The sequence below is a fragment of the Salvia miltiorrhiza genome, chromosome 7 (genome assembly GCF_028751815.1).
Source record: "Salvia miltiorrhiza cultivar Shanhuang (shh) chromosome 7, IMPLAD_Smil_shh, whole genome shotgun sequence".
Classification (NCBI taxonomy): domain Eukaryota; kingdom Viridiplantae; phylum Streptophyta; class Magnoliopsida; order Lamiales; family Lamiaceae; genus Salvia; species Salvia miltiorrhiza.
In genome coordinates, this window is record NC_080393.1 from 51,023,146 (window position 1) to 51,040,636 (window position 17,491).

At 39.5% G+C, this 17,491-nt stretch overlaps 1 long non-coding RNA gene across 1 annotated transcript; it reads right to left on the minus strand.

Annotated features, from left to right (window-relative positions):
• Positions 1-13,922: 13,922 nt before the first annotated feature.
• LOC130994685 (uncharacterized) lies at positions 13,923-16,366 on the minus strand. Its single transcript, XR_009091875.1, has 3 exons — positions 16,175-16,366; positions 16,031-16,094; positions 13,923-14,268 (listed from the first exon to the last, which is right to left on the minus strand). It is a non-coding gene; the product is annotated as an uncharacterized LOC130994685 (long non-coding RNA).
• Between the last annotated feature and the right edge of the window lie 1,125 nt (positions 16,367-17,491).

Below are 17,491 nucleotides of genomic sequence, written 5' to 3' on the forward strand. Positions count from 1 at the left end.
TCAATTGTAAAAACATTTGATACTTTTGCTTAAACACATATATGGGAAGATATACAAAGATATATGCATATGTAAAGTTCATTTCTTTATTCAGTCCAGTGGATGGGTTGTTGTGGTGCCTTTGTCTAAAACAAGTCATGAAAGAGGTACATGAAAGTGTAATCCGTAATTTGAAACAACTTAGAATTTGGAGAGTAAAAACCTTGATCGAGAGGGATGCTCAATTGTGTGTGCTGAAAATAGGTGAGGGAGATGAGCTTGATGTACATTCTGAAAAAGCTTGCTCCTGAAGTTGAGTTTCCATTCGTTTTTGCGAGGGATTTGTGAGAAGTGGGTGGGAGATTGAGTAGAAGTGGAAGGGGATGGGTGAAGTATATCAGTGGGTGTGCTACTGCATGATTTTTGCAGGGAGTTGGTGGTGGGAGTGGGTAGTGATGATAACTTTTCAAAAAGGAGGGAGTAGGTGGAAGAGTAGGTAGATGTGGGAAATTTGGTGGAGAAATTAAATATAATAAAATAAAGTCTTCCGGGTTATACTATGAAAACTGTAATAATTCTTCAGGGTTTGCTGACTAAATGCTCGCAAAAATGCTTTGAATGCTAAATTAAATAAATATGCGACGCACATAAATTTAATAACTAAATTTACAAATGTTTTTGTAAATTATTTTTTTGTTGGAATTAAAAATAAATTTATTTTCTTTATATCCGGCGTGAATCATCTTACTTCTAAATTTCGAAAATAAATTCTAAATTTAACTCAGGGAAACGGGGTATTACATTTAGTCATGAAGAAGTTGGAGATATATGTAGCAGAATAGGAGATGATGATTCTGCAGAATAGGAAGAAGGTAATAGCTGGTTAAGGGGTGAAATTTTGATAGCAAATGAAGCCCCTTTTATTGAGGGAGGAAGGCGACGTGGAGAAACCCCTCCACACTAATATTCTTAACATTCCAATGTCTCAATCCAAAATAATACTCCCCATGTCCCAATAATCTTGTTCCACTTTCCTTTTTAGTTTGTCTCAATAATTTTGTCTCATTTCCTTTTTGGGTAAAATTTAGGGGAGAATTAATAACTTAATTAAAGCACTAAATATGTACTCCCTCCGTCATTTCTCACTCGGCTCTCTCTCTCTCTACTGCCTACCTTCTCCCACCTCCTAGAAAACCCTAATCCCACCGGCGCCGCCTCCCCCTTTCGTCCTCTGTTCCGCCGGCGTTTTGCGGCGTACCGCATCTCGGTGTACCAGCGCCGACTTGGATCGGTAAATCCCGATCGATCGAATCGGTGCTCTATTTCGGTAAATCCGGGGTTTCGCCTCCTCCCCCCTTGACCCTTCTGTTCCGCGGTGATGAGCGACCTCTAGGAGGGCTACCTGAGCGGAGGAGGCATCGTCCGTGGTTGGTGAGATTGAAGTTGTGTGCGCTTCGCTGAAAGGGCTAGATCCGCCGAAATCAAGGTTTGGTGGGCAGCGGAGAGGCGAAGGTGAGGGCGCAGAGATGAAGGCGAGGCGACATAGATCTAGCTCTGTTGGTGAGCTTCGCGCAAGGGATTGCAATGGGCCGGATCTGAACCGGATCCTGCTTGGTCCAGATCCAGATCAATGATTTTTTACTTAGATCCAGATCCGGTCCAAATTCATTGGATCCAAAAAAAGGGATCCAAATCCAGATCCATAAGATTCACAGGGTCTCGGGTCCAGACCTGGATCCATATTATTTTCTTTTCTAAAATAAATTCTAAGCTAATTAAACATTAAAATAAAAAATATATAATAATTGTCTTTTCAACAATCATTCATGAACAAAAAAATACACCAAAGCCCAACAAAGCCAACAAAAGATGAAAATGCATGGTCTTGGAAAAAGATAAAACCAACAAAAGATGAAAATGCAGACAATCTCAAAGTAGATTCTTGAAAGAAAACCATTATTCTCACCTCTCAAAAAAGTCCAAAAGTCTTAATTACTCACTACTTTCGGCACGGTTAGTAAGAAGGATAAAATTGGCAAAAAGTGGTGGAGCCTATAATTTTTTATGAAAGAATGTGTTTCCTTTTTTAGAACAAACTATTATCATTAGAGCAGATTAAATGGGAAAATGAATCATTATCAATGCAACGTATGAAGTATTTATTTTCTTTATACCCCCTCAATATCTAAAAATATGATAATCTCTTGATCCACAGAAAATAGTTCTAAAACTTGATAAGCCGGATTTTAATGAAAAATGCTTGGTTTAATATGATTAGAGATAAGTTCCTACATAAAAGATAGTGTTAATATGTCAAGTCCAATTTTTTTTTTAGAGAATAAGAAATGGACTATGTGACCCGACTACTAAGCTTTACTTGAATTAAATGGGTAATATGCCCTTAGATTAATTGAAAACTCCGTTGCATTTAAAAGAATAAAAGATAGCAAGCACAACATTATAATATAATTATTCTCTCTGTCAGGATCGGAAGTTCGAAGGTTTGGGACCAAAGTAACATTTCAATCTAAACGTAGAATAGAAACAAAAAACTAGGGCTGGTAAACCGGTCGGTTCGGTTTTAACCGGACCGGTCTACCGGTTAACCGGAACCGGTTAAGGGCTATTTTCCTAACCGGTAACCAAACCGGTTATTGGACTAATCCACGATTTCTTAATTTGTCCGAATTTAACCGATTAATTCGGTTAATCGATGAACCAGTTAATCGAATTAACCGATTTTTATTTAAAAAAAAATCAATTTTATAGAATGTGTGCAATAGGATTTGAACTCTTGACCTTTGAAAGAAAGAATAAGGTCTTATCCACTGCACCAATTCATAACTTGTGATAATTTAGAACAAATTTTTTTTATAGATACTTGAAATATTAATGTTATTATTTAAATTAAAATATTAAAATATAAATTAATTAATTTAATATGAAAAAAACCGGTTAAAAAAACCGATTAACCGGTTAGTGATGAACACACTAACCGATGATCGAACCGAACCGGTAAAAACCGGTTACCGGTTAATCGAAAACCAGTTTTTTCGGTTCGATTACGGTTAAAACCGATTAACCGGAACCGTTTTACCACCCCTACAAAAAATAATCGTTGTAGAAAGCGATGGAAAATGAAATTCACATAAAATAGTCCATGAAGTATCAACATAGGCACGTCACTACCAACTTTTCAATCCGCAAAAGGATTTTAAAAACATTCGTTGAGCTGATTACTAATGTACTTAGTGGGTTGAGCCATTTAAAAATATTCTGAATGCTATCTTTTGAAAAGATAATTCATGCTTTGAACAAATATAACACAAAATATTTTTAAAACAAGTCATTCCATGCATAGTAAAATAATCTGAGTTCATATTTTCTTGGCTCATCTATTGGGCACTATCTACAACTTGTTGTCATCAAATCTCTCGAGATAACAAGTTTTGGTATACGTACACAATTTTAGTACAAAGTTTTGGTTTGTGAAGCCAGCAATGTTCTAGTAGAAGCATATAACCAATAAAGAGCAAAACATTTTAAGCATGAATAATCAACTTTAATTTTTCATAAAACCGACCTTATTGGCTCAATACATACATTTCGAAAATAGAACCTCACCTGATTTGGAAACACTCCAAATAATTCAACAGGAAACACTTCAAACAATTCAAGTATATCATCTTCTGTAGGTCCTACAAGATAAGTTCTCAACTTAAACTCATCATCCTGAAACCAACTATAACATTTTCTCATAACATGTCATTAATTTCTAACTAAATTCGCAACACCTCGATTTACGAAAATATTGAAAATCATTTTTCTTGGTTAAAGATTCCAAGAATACTCTTGCTTGACTTTTTACTAAAATAATTTGATTCATTTATGAAAATCAATTTAATGATAAATACTCTTGATTTGTAAAAATATAACTAATGCAAATTCTTGATATGCTTTAACTTACATAATTGTACTTAAATATACACAAAATAATATACTATATGATGTGAAATCAGATAAAGAAATAAATAACTCCAACTTACTTCAATTCAATTTCAAAATTTAAGTAAGCTAATTAAATCTTCAATATGTAGGAAATGTAATCCAATTATTTTGACGTGTGTTGACCAAAGCAGTAAGGGTTAATGCCTAAGGTCAAAGGTTTTGGGTTCGAATTCCTTATGGCGCAATCTTTAAATTTCTTTATTTAACTGTTGATTTATCAAAAATATATATATAAGGAATGAAACTCTTTTTTGATGGCAGCCCATTTTAATAAATTAAGCCCATGCTTAATTAAAATATCAAAGGCCCAATCTCTCTCTCTCTTCTACTTCTACAGACTATCTTTCTCATTCTTCTCTCTCTAATACGCAGATGCTCTCTCTCTCTCTCCCCATTTCTTCCTCCCCCGATAACCTTCGCCGCCGCCGCCTGCTCCTGCGAGGGGTGTCGCCGCCGCCGTCCACCCTCATCTCCCTCGGCTTTCCGTTCTCTCCACCCTCTCTCTCTGTAGACACGCACCCCTCCCAACTCGCTTCGATCCACCATCGCCTGCCGCCGTGACCACCCTACGGTGTCTCTCTCCCCTCACTCTTCTCCTTTCTCTTTCTAAGACACGAAAATCCCCAAATATTGTCAAAACCCTGCCTACCCCTCATCCACCGCCTCCCGCTCCGCCATCAGCCACTGTCGGCAACACCCGCAGCCTCCGTCCTCCCTTTCCGCTGAACAGCAGCGGACCCCCCCCCCCCCCCCTCTCTCGACCGCGGACAGCAGGAGCCTCAGGCCGCCGCCGCCGTCGGTCCTCCCTCCTCCTATGCCGCCTTCATGAAACCAGCAGTACTACCCCCAAGACTCACAGGCACGGAGCCAGGAATTTTATTTGGGGGGGGCTGAACTTTGATGGGGGTTCCGCCCCCGAATTTTTTTTTGGGGACATTCAGTACATTTTAGACATTTTTATAATAATAATAATAATAATAAACAATATTTTCATAGATAATATAGTTCTAGTACATTTTCGCCCCCGAAAAAAAATTTTGGGGACATTCAGTACATTTTAAACATTTTTATAATAATAATAATAATAATAATAAACAACATTTTCATAGATAATATAGTTCTAGTACATTTGAAATAACATAGCTAAAAAAGTTCAATACATTACAAACAACCTAAGAATAAATACTTGGTGAAGTAGTTGTTTCTGTTTGAGAAATTAATAAAATAATCAAAGATAGGAAATTAAATTAATCAAAATTAATAAACCCACTGAACCAAAAGATATAAATTAAAACCCACTAAAATAATCAAACAAATTATGATCACAACCCACTAAAATAAAACCCATCCCATGCGAAATTAAAACCCATCCCATTCCCACTAAAATAATCAAACAAATTGCCAACCAAAATTGCCACTTTCAGCCCACCACCGTCAGATTAATCCCTTCCCCCTCTTCTAATTTTCGTTTCTTTATATATATATATATATAATTATTAAAAAAAAAAAAAAAACAAAACAAAATTTGGGGGGGGCTCTAGCCCCCCCTGGCTCCGTCCCTGCTCACGCGCACACACACACAGTACATAGCTTCTTTTATTCCGTTCTTTAATTAGCTCAATTTGCAGAAAAAATGCCTCTGTGTATTTGTATGTATATGATGCTTTATGTCTCAAGATCCTCTGTAAAAATGATGGTTCTTGAAATAGATTACTGAATATTGAATGAATGTGTGAGTTGGTTTACCTGTGTGAAAATAAATTGGTTTCTCCAAATTGTGGATGAGAAAGGATATTAGATGCAGCTGCTATGCACTGTGGTGTTGTGTTAAATAGAGAATGAGAAGGTTTTAGTCATGAAGAAGTCGGAGATATATGAAAGTGTTGCTCCACACAAAACCAAATGAAACCCTGTGTTAAAGTAACACACCAACTCGCATATACTAAATCTTTGCAGCGGAAATAAACAAACATAATTTTTGGTAAAATTTCTTCTAAGTTATAAAATAACTTGAAGAATGCCTTATGGCAAAATGACAAAAGGGAGAATGACACTCACGTTTAATACCTTTACAATGAACTAGGTATTAAACTCTAGACACTCTCACTAACAAACACAAACTGAATTCCAGAGCTATACTCCGAAATCCAACAAAACAAAGAATGCTATAGCTAATGTTGTCCTAACACCTAACACAAGTAACAGCACTCCTACACAGAACACTCTAAAAAGCTTGATTTCTTCTCTCTGATTTCGTGATCTGAACTGAACTCCTCCTTGGTATTTATAGATCTTCTCAACTTGATCTCCAATGTATGAATTCGTGGGTTGGGAAATGGATGAGTGGTCGTTGGTTTAGCTGGAAGAATCAGTCCACTCAAGCCACTCATTCCTTTGATTTAGGAGCTTCCAACAACTCCTCCTCCTCTCTCTCTCTCCTTATCTTCTCTTACTCCTTCTTTCTCTCAACTAAAAACGTTCCTCACTTTCCTTGTTTCAAGCTTCAAGACTTCGAACCCTTGACTTGGTCATAACCTACAAACACAATGTGAAGAAATAGCAAAATTCTAAAAATAATCGACACTAACAAACTCCCTCTTTTTGCCTTTCTTAACAAAACCAAAACAACACACTGCTCTCCATTGCTGTGATCTCCCCCTGCAGATGTAACATCATAGCCAGCAACAAAACCAATAACAAAGAAACAATCTCACGGCAATAAGCACAAAATTTTAATGATCAAAACATCCAAGAAGAGGCAGAGCCACTAGCATAAGAGCATAAGTTAAAGTGCATCAAAAACCATAAATAAAACGTTTAAACATCAACCACATAAAAAGTTTTGCAAGCTTAAGAAAACAGCTACACAAACTTTAAGTCATCCATCAACAAAAAATAAACTCCCCCTGTCTCAAAGACTCCCCCTGCCTTCATTACTCCTTGTCCTGGGCCCCTGCTCCATCAGCATCTTCAGCAACATCATCTCCCCCTTTTGGGAAGAAAGGAGGGCTGTCACTTGCCCTTTGGCTTGGTTTAGGATGGAAGATGACTCCCCATGAACTTTACGAGCCTGAAGAAGATTGCTTTCCAGTTCTTCGATGTGCTGCAAGAGAGCCTGCAAAGCTGCTTTTGGAATTGTTATCATAGTATTGTCCGCAGCAGTATGCGTGGCAACAGGATTGACCCAAGGTAGATCAGCAACCTTTCATTCACTAAAGAGCATACTAGTGAGAGCATACTCAAGGATTTTCTCTTTCTCGTCGGATGGTCCCTCTATTAGACCTTGAGTCAGGAGGGCCCTGTAAATCAAAGAAGGAAAAGGCAAACCAGATAATTGGGACGTAGCAGCAATCTGATCAAAGATCACCTGACCCAAATTGAAGGGCAACCCCTCTCCGATGCAGTAAAGAAGAATGCCATGCTGCTGTGTGACCACCGTAGAGTTAGAAGACACTACTCAGTCAAGTGTCATAACTTTGAACATGGCTGAGTAGAGGTATGACAGAGTAGAGGACTTCATTGGCTTTAACCACTTCTTCACTTTACCGCCAGTGATTACCTTCGCAACTTTGTCCATGTGCTTCACAACTGTGCTTTTGACATTTGGTGTGCCAAAGGTTCATTGATGACAGCAGGAGTCAGGTTGAAGACCTTTTTTTTGCAAAGCACCTTCCCGTATTTCTTGGACTTTGGGTTACTAAAATTTATCGGGAGGTTGCTGTATACGAGGTGCACCACCTTCTTCACAAAGGGCTTTACTTGGGACGTGATTTCGAGATGAGTAGTTAGCATGTTGGCCAAGGAACAATGGGACGTGATTTCGAGATGAGTAGTTAGCACCTTGATCTACGTGAAAGACTCCTTGATTCCACAAGTGTTGTGCTTCATTACTTTTGTTTTCTCTCACTATGTCTAACCCAAACACACTTGAGCTCATAAAGCAGATCTTGTTAAGCCCCCAATTTCAGGCAGCCATGACCACCACCTCCATACCCACGCCGCCGAAAAATCAAGAAGTTTCGGTATTGCCGTCTCTGACTGCACTGACAACAAACCCAGCGACAAAACGTGGGCAACCTCCTCCACCAATTATTCCGACGCCGGAAGCCATCAAAGTCGTGCTCAACCCAACACCCATATCTTCCATTGTCAAAACCTCGACGACAGAGCAATCCGCCGAATCACCGAAGAAGAAAGGGGAACCGGCCAAAACCTCGAAAAAATGCAAAAGGAATGAGTACGACATACCAAAGCCCAAGGCGATTCGAAGGTCTAATCACAGTCCTACCCAACCTAGGGTTACAAAGCCTGGACCACAGAAAATGGTGGTGATCGACGAGTCCGACGAAGATGTGCCACCAGTAAAGCACGCACGCACATCAAAGACTACCAAAAAGAGTAGTCCAGTTATCGAACCCTCCACCACCACCGACGAAGAATCTGCAGCACCAACAGAGGAGGAAGCCGCCACAGAGAAGACGACCTCTTCCCCGACGAGATCCCTTGATACTCTGCTTGATGAGGCCGAAGCCGAGATGACCGCAGAAGATCCATCCGTAGACAACACACCACTTACAGAGGTGTTGACCAGGCTGAAGCGAAAGGAAATCCGCGAAAGAAAGAAGATTGCCACCACCTCTGCCGCGACCGCATCACCAGCTGCCACAGAATCTGACGAAGAAGACATAGAGGCAGAGGACATTGAACCCGAAGACTCTGACATGGAAGTAGGAAAAGCACTCAAACCTTACTTCTACATTACTGAGGCCGCTAAAGCTTAGAGAAATGTCAAACAAATGGAATGCTACAGCGAGCGCATTATTGAGAAAGAGTCATTCGAAATGTTCAATCTCGTGGAATTTCTGGAGTCCCGCCACTTGCTAAAATCAGTGACCGAAGTAAAGCCCTTTGTGAAGAAGGTGGTGCATCTCGTATACAGCAACCTCCCGACAAATTTTAGTAACCCAAAGTCCAGGAAATTCGTGAAGGTATTTTGCAAAAACAAGATCTTCAACCTGACTCCTGCTGTCATCAATGAAACCCTTGGCACACCAAATGTCAAAAGCACAGCTGTGAAGCACATGGACAAAGTTGCGAAGGTAATCACTGGCGGCAAAGTGACGAAGTGGTTAAATCCAATGAAGTCCTCTACTCTGTCATACCTCTACTCAGCCCTGTTCAAAGTTATGACACTTGACTGGGTAGTGTCTTCTAACTCTACGGTGGTCACACAGCAGCATGTCATTCTTCTTTACTGCATCAGAGAGGGGTTGTCCTTCAATTTGGGTTAGGTGATCTTTGATCAGATTGCTTCTACGTCCCAATTATCTGGTTTGCCTTTTCCTTCTTTGATTTACAGGGCCCTCCTGACTCAAGGTCTAATAGAGGGACCATCTAACGAGAAAGAGGAAATCCTTGAGTATGCTCTCACTAGTATGCTCTTCAGTGAAGGAAAGGTTGCTGATCTACCTTGGGTCAATCATGTTGCCACTCATACTGCTGTGGACAATACTATGATAACAATTCCAGAAGCAGCTTTGCAGGCTCTCTTGCATCACATCGAAGAACTGGAAAACAATCTTCTTGAGGCTCGCAAAGTTCATGGGGAGTCATCTTCCATCATGAACCAAGCCAAAGACAAGTGATAGCCCTCCTTTCTTCCCAAAAAGGGGAAGATGATGCTGCTGAAGATGCTGATGGAGCAGGGGACCAGGACAAGGAGTAATGAAGGTAGGGGGAGTTTATTTTTTGTTGATGGATGGCTTAAAGTTTGTGTAGTTGTTCTCTTAAGCTTGCAAAACTTTTTATGTGGTTGATGTTTAAATGTTTTATTTATGGTTTTTGATGCACTTTAACTTATGCTCTTATGCTAGTGGCTCTGCCTCTTCTTGGATGTTTTGATCATTAAAATTTTGTGCTTATTGCCGTGAGATTGTTTCTTTGTTATTGGTTTTGTTGCTGGCTATGATGTTACATCTGCAAGGGGAGATCACACCAAGGGGGAGCAGTGTGTTGTTTTGGTTTTGTGAAGAAAGGCAAAAATGGGGAGTTTGTTAGTGTCGATTATTTTTAGAATTTTGCTATTTCTTCACATGGTGTTTGTAGGTTATGACCAAGTCAAGGGTTTGAAGTCTTGAAGCTTGAAACAAGGAAAGTGAGGAACGTTTTCAGTTGAGAGAAAGAAGGAGCAAGAGAAGAGAGAGGATGAGTTGTTGGAAGCTCCTAAATCAAAGGAATGAGTGGCTTGAGTGGACTGATTCTTCCAACTAAACCAACGACCACTCATTCATTTCCCAACCCACGAATTCATACCTTGGAGATCAAGTTGAGAAGATCTATAAATACCAAGGAGGAGTTAAGTTCAGATCACGAAATCAGAGAGAAGAAATCAAGCTTTTTAGAGTGCTGTTACTTGTGTTAGGTGTTAGGACAACATTAGCTATAACATTCTTTGTTTTGTTGGATTTCGGAGTATAGCTCTTGAATCCAGTTTGTGTTTGTTAGTGAGAGTGTCTAGAGTTTAATACCTAGTTCATTGTAAAGGTATTAAACGTGAGTGTCATTCTCCCTTTTGTCATTTTGCCATAAGGCGTTCTTCAAGTTATTTTACCAAAAATTGTGTTTGTTTATTTCCGCTGCAAAGATTTACTCTGTGCGTTGGTGTGTTACTTTAACACAGGGTTTCCGTTTGGTTTTGTGTGGAGCAACACTTTCAATATATGTAGCAGAATAGGAAATGATGATTCTGCAGAATAGGAAGAAGATAATCGTTGGTTAAGGGGTGAAATTTTGATAGCAAATGAAGCCCCTTTTATTGAGGGAGGAAGGCGACGTGGAGAAACCCCCTCCACACTCAATCTCAATTTTAATATTCTTAACATTCCAATGTCTCAATCCAAAAAAATAGTACTTCTACCCGTCCCACTAATCTTTGTATAGATAATAAAGTATAAAATTGACTATATATGTAAGCTTTGCATTTAATTTTTTTTTTTTTAAATGATTTTTAATTAACTGAATATATAAATTTAAATTACATTTTTGTTTTCTTTTTAATGCAAAAAAAAAATTAAATAAATTTTTATCTAAAATTTAAATAAAATTTTCTTTTTTAATAAATTTAAATAAAATTTTAAATAAATTTTAAATTTAAATAAAATTTTGAAAAATTAAATAAATTTTATTTTTCATTTTTTAATTTAAATTGCATTTTTGTTTTATTTTTTATTTTTTTCGAGAAGCTTCCGGGTAATAAGACAGATTTTAATTAGTACAATTAGGAGATTTAACTAATTTAACTTTAATTATGCATCCCTTATTTTTTGCCTAATTTTTACTATAAATAGAAATGACACAAGATTCGTGGGACGACCGAAAAAACAAAATGACTCAAAATTCGTGGAAGGGAGGGAGTAGTAATTTATTTTAATTACTTTATTATTTTTTCACTATTTTCTCTATTTCTCTCATTATTTACTTTATCACTCTCTTACTTTATTTATATTTTTTTAATTTATGTGTTCTAATTTTTTTGGGACGTTATTATTGAAACGAAAGGGAGTAGTATTAAAACTAAAAATATCTGGAAAAAAAAACGTGAGCTAATAAAAATTGAAATGACTGCAAAAATATCTGAAACTGATGCCCATTCGTGACAAAATACTTGCTTATTTCCACCGATGGCAAGGCTCTCAGTTGTCGATGACAAGGCGTCTTTGTCTTGTCTCATCAGTGATTCACATTGTTGTTGTGCACAGTATGCTCATATACAAGTGGCCTACAAAGTTACTTAATGATTTGGACAAAGCTTGCTGGTCATTTATTTGGACTGGTAGCATTCTGCGCAAGCCTATCTCTTCGCTTAATTGGAATAAAGCTCGGGCATCAAAAGAGCATGGTGGCATTGGTGTTAAGTCTTTCTCGGATATTAATGAAAGTTTTATGCATCGCCTAGGATGGAACATTATGAAGATGGATTACTTTGGTTATTCTCTTCTATGTAAGAAATATCTCACTCCTTCTACGGATTTTGTTTCCAACTAGGCGTCCTCTTTTGTGTTATGCAATAAGTAATGATTGATTTCATGGGTCCATTTCTCGTGTGCTATAGTTTTGAGTATATATTGTTTACCGTTGATTACGTGTCCAAGTGGGTTGAGGCTATCCCCACAAGGACATGCTAATGTGGTATTAAAGTTTGTACGTGAGAATATCTTGTGTAGGTTTGGATTTTCCAAAGCCATTATTAGTAATGGTGGCAAGCACTTTTGCAACAAGCTTTTTGAGAAGCTAATGAAAAAGAATGGCATCACTCACAAAGTGGCTACACCCTACTACTCACAAACCTTGGGCCAAGCCGAGACGAGCAACCGGCAAATAAAAGGCATACTTGAGAAAACGGTTCAACCATCGCGCAAGGAATGGTCCTTGAAGCTCAATGATGCGTTGTGGGTGTATCGCACTGCCTTCAAAGGAGTCATTGGGATGAGTCCTTACCGCCTTGTCTATGGCAAGGCGTGTCATTTGCCGGTAGAGATTGAGCATCGAGCCTATTGGGCGATCAAGGCAGCAAATTGTGATCTTGAGATCGCGGGGAAGCAACGAGCCTTGCAAATGGAAGAGCTAGATGAATTGTGCAATGAGGCGTATGAAAATGCAAGGATTTACAAAGATAAGGTAAAGCGGTTACATGATAGCCGCATTGTTCACAAGGAGCTTCACCCGGGAATGAATGTCCTCTTGTTCAACTCAAGTCTCGTTGGATGGGCCCTTTCATACTCAAGAAGATTCTCAACCATGGAGTTGTGGTGTTAGGCAAGGAAAACACCGATGAGCATTTCACGTTCTTCTTCCGTTGTGGTAGAGTCTCAAACACTCCACGATCCGACTTCCTAAAGAGCCATCTTATGTCGAGCTCTCGACCTTAACTAGAGCGCTTCGTGGGAGGCAACCACGATTCTATCATTTCCTTTGTTACTTTTGTTGTCTTTCTTGTTACTTTCGTGTGGAGGTTGTTCATGTTTTTGTGCTTGATTCGTTGATTATGTGGTTTATCTTGTTGGTGATGTTTGTTGTGATGTAGTGGTGCAGGAATCAGGCACAATGGGCACAAAATAGCTGGAAAATCGAGCGAAAATGGAGCATGATGCACGAAAATGGTTGCTGGGCGCCCAGAGGCAGCCACCGCCCAGGGCACCGCTCGCCGTACCACGTCGCCCGCCACCTTCCAAGTGCGAAGGTACTAGTGGGCGGCCGCAGCCCCGCGGCGCCGCCGCCTACCCCAACCCGGCACCCACGCCCGGCCCGCCCTACCTATTCAAAACCTTAATTTCACAAACCCTAACCCCCTAAACCCTACCATCTGCGCCGCACACCCCATTCTCTCTCTCTCTCCTCCAACCTCAACCACCACCATCGCCCCACGCCCGCGGCCATCGCCTCCCTCCGGCAGCCGCCGCCTGACAGACCCCACTGACCACCATCTCCTCCGACCACCACCTCCTCCGACCACCACCCTCCACCACCGCCGAACAACCACCCTTGTCGTCTCCAACCACCATTTGCTCCGGCCACTACCCACTCACCGCCACCTCACCACCAACTGTAGTGAAACTCCACCACCTTCGACCCAAAGCAGCTACCGCAGAGCCCCACTGCCGCACCACCGCCTGGACCACCGCTCTTCCTCTGCGACCACCTCCGCCGAGCCGCGCACCTGCTGCCTTCTGCATCTCATCGGTCGCCGCCCAGGCAGCCATCGCCGCCTTCCCTGCCACCTCCGCTGCCAGCTCACCTTGGCCACCGCTGCCCCCACTGCCACCGCCGCCTCCAGCAGCCTGCCCTCCAGCAGTCTCGTCGCCTTCGCCGTTGTCCCATTGGTTCTCTTTCCAATGATGAGGAGGAGGCCGCACCGGGGACTCTATGGCGCGCCCTTTGCCATTTTTGAGGACAGGGAAGCAGAGCCGGTCCTGGCAAAACTGGGGCCCTACGCGAAGCTAAAAAAATGGGCCCTCAATATATTATTGTGGGCAATATATTGAAAAATAAAAATATTTCATTACTTACAAAAATGACTTCGCCTAGCATTTTTACTTGCAAAATCATCTACGATAGCATTTTTCTAGGTGGCCCCATGTTTAACACTCAAAGTAAAATAAAAGAATAATAGCACCTGGATGAATTGGTGATTGAGATTTGAGAGTTTGAGATGAGTTTTGATTTTGTAATCGAGTCTCCTGATACACTTCCAATTCCAATTCCAATTCCAAACTTCTTGATAATCTGCAAATTATGACAGAAAAGCATAACGTAATAATATGAACTTGATAAAGGACAATTCGGATGGTGTTAGTTTGATGAAAAAATTGAGCAAATAATTGATGATTGATGATTTTGTGCCACTAATTGATGATTGTACGAATTGAGCAAATAACTAATATTTTAATTCAATAGCCTATCTGACTATGGTCGTGAAGCAAAAGTAAAAATATACTCCCTCCGTTCACGAAACAAGTTCCCAGTTGGTGCTCGGCAAGGAAACTAAGAAAGCTGAAAAAGGTGGTGTAAAGATGGTATAAAAGACTAAAAGGGTAGGTGTCAATGTATTGTGATTACTTTTACTAATCTTTCATTAGATTAAAGGTATTGGACTTTGACAACTTTATTTCTTTTGTTTCTTTATTCCTTTATTTTGTTTATTCTTTTTTTTGAACTATAAATATATTTTTTAATTATGCAGATTACAAATAATTGTAATGAATAATAATTGTAATGAATCGGTCCATTTAATGGAAAGGAATAATGGCAGAATACTTGTAAAGATTAATTGCATATGGAAATCGGCTCATTAATTGGCCTGCTGCTCAATTAATAATCTGGAACATTTTATATTCACAAACAAAAGTGTTGTCCGGCAGATTACATTCTTGGAAAAAGTGGCGCCACTTTTTTCACATTTTAACTCCATAACATTGGAGGGAAATTTTAAGCTACAACTACTAAGAAAAGTGCCAATAAATACTAGTGGGAGTTGGGTGAACACAAATTCACTCAACTCCTTAAAATGGCAGAAAATAGAGAAAGTTCAAAGCTAACTAATGTTGAAAGAAATCAAATAGCACAATGGTTGTTGAAACGGAGTTCCAACGACAAACTTCAATACGGCTCAAACACAGGAATGGGAGTTTCAGTCGCCGACGACGCATCCACGAACAAATCGGTCTCTGGCACCATGGATTCAGTGGAAGGCGTCGGATCTACAAATGGCTCGGTCTCCGACACCATGGATTCAGAGGCAGGCGTTGGATCTACAAACGAATTGGTCTCCGGCACCATGGATTCTGTCTCTGTCACCGCCACTGATTCCGGTGCATCGGGCGACGAACACCGCATAAGACCTCGCAACATCCTTCATACAGGGGAGGCCGAATACAACCTCATTTTCAACAGATTCAAACTCCAAATCCCATGAATAATTGGGAGGAGACGTAGGGGCAACAACCATCGAAAGAGAACAACGAAGAAGAATCGACGAAGTAGAATCGGCCAAGAAGAAGAATCGGCGGAGAAAACTTTACATTTTAGGGTTTTCGAATGAGATGGATTTTTTCCCACTTTAGGGAATAGATAGCTGAAATAGGTTGGATAGGGTTAGGCGAAAAGGCAAAAAAAATTAAGGAGCCTAAATCAGTCGGCCCATACTTAAGTAATTGAGAATTTGGATTAGTGAAATCAAATAAAAATGGGGTGGGTCCCATTGGTAAAAAGTGTAGTGATTTTAAAAGTAAGAGAGGGTAAATATGTCCAAAAAGCAGAGTGAGAACTTGTTTCGTGGATAAATATTTAGAGGCAAGTGGGAACTTGTTTCGTGGACGGAGGGAGTATTAAATAAAACAGAAGCTAATTATATAAATATATCTTATGAAAATAGATTGTCTGATCACATAAAGACATCACAGACAGTAGTACAAGTTCTTCGGAAATTTAGCAAAATCGATAAAATCTAATAAAACATACTTACATATGATTATATAAATTTACTCACCCGTAAACCAAAATCAACAATATGCTTCAAGCCTTCAACAATACTGCATTCTGGAAATCGAAATCTAAATTCAGAATTTGCAGAGTTAATTTTTTTTGCTCAAGAATCAAGAAATAGATTGATATAAGAGAATTAAAGAAATACCTTCTATTTATAATCATGATTCAATCAACGGTAAAAAAGAAAATTAAATTGCAGGGATAGTGTTCTTCGTTCTAATTTTTTGAAGAAGATGAAGCGATTTTTTTCCCCAAGGAATACGTTGGAAGGGGACAAAATTTAATGGTATATGAGAAAACCTATAATTCTGTTGGAAACTTGGGCCCAAAATCAAAGCCTATTAATGTTTGGCATGGGACGATTTGAAAGTACTAACATTTGACAAAATATTTCAGCTAGGCCCAAAATTAAAACATATAACTAATGGTATATAATAAAAAATTTGGGCCCCCAAATATTTGAGGCCTTGGGTCGTCGCCTAGGCCCGCCCGCCCTCAGGGCCGGCCCTACAAACGACTTGAACAGCTTGGCTGTAAGCAGTGACTATCATGGAGCTGAAAGTCTCATGGTTGGAAATGGTACATCTCTCTTAAACGAATTTGATGATCTATTGGTACGTCTTCTTGATATTCTCCTGATTGTTGTTCTAAATCGGTAATTAATTTGTATGACCATCGGGGTATTTCTTTACTGATTTCAAACTCAATCTCTCCCCCTACCTCTTCCACACACTCCTTGCTACTGAATAATATTCTTTTTGTCCCTCAAATCACTAAAAATCTTCTCAGCATCTCTCAATTTACTAAAGATAACCATGTTTCAATTGAATTTAATCATGCTTCCTGTTTTGTTAAGGACACCAAAACCAGCAAGACACTACTGGAGGGCAGACTCTATAAAGGCCTCTATCAGCTTCATCTCTCATCTCTCTACAACACTACATCTACTATTTGTACACCATGTAAATCTTCATGTACTTTTCTTCCTGTTTCCTGTTCTAGAAATAAGAGTCTACACAATAAAGTTCACAACTCTGTAAACTGCAATGTACCTAAGTCCTTTGCTGGTATCTGTACACTTACTTTGGATACTTTACATAGAAGTTTAGGCATCCTGGACCATATGCTTTAGCCAAAGTATGTACCTCTCTCAATAATAGTACCAAACTTAGTTCTTGTGAAGCATGCAAATTGGGTAAATTACATCAAAAACCTCACATTAGTCAGGCTGTTCAATCTAGTGCTCCATTTACTCTTGTCCATTCTAATCTATGGGGACCATCTCATATACCTTCTACTGCCCACACCCTCTTTAAACCACAGCTCACCTTATCAGTTTCTCCTTCACAAAACCCCTGACTACAAACAACTCAAAGTTTTTGGATGTGCATGTTTCCCATACTTAAAACCTTACAATAATCATAAAATGCACTATAGGTCTTCCAAATGTATTTTCTTAGGG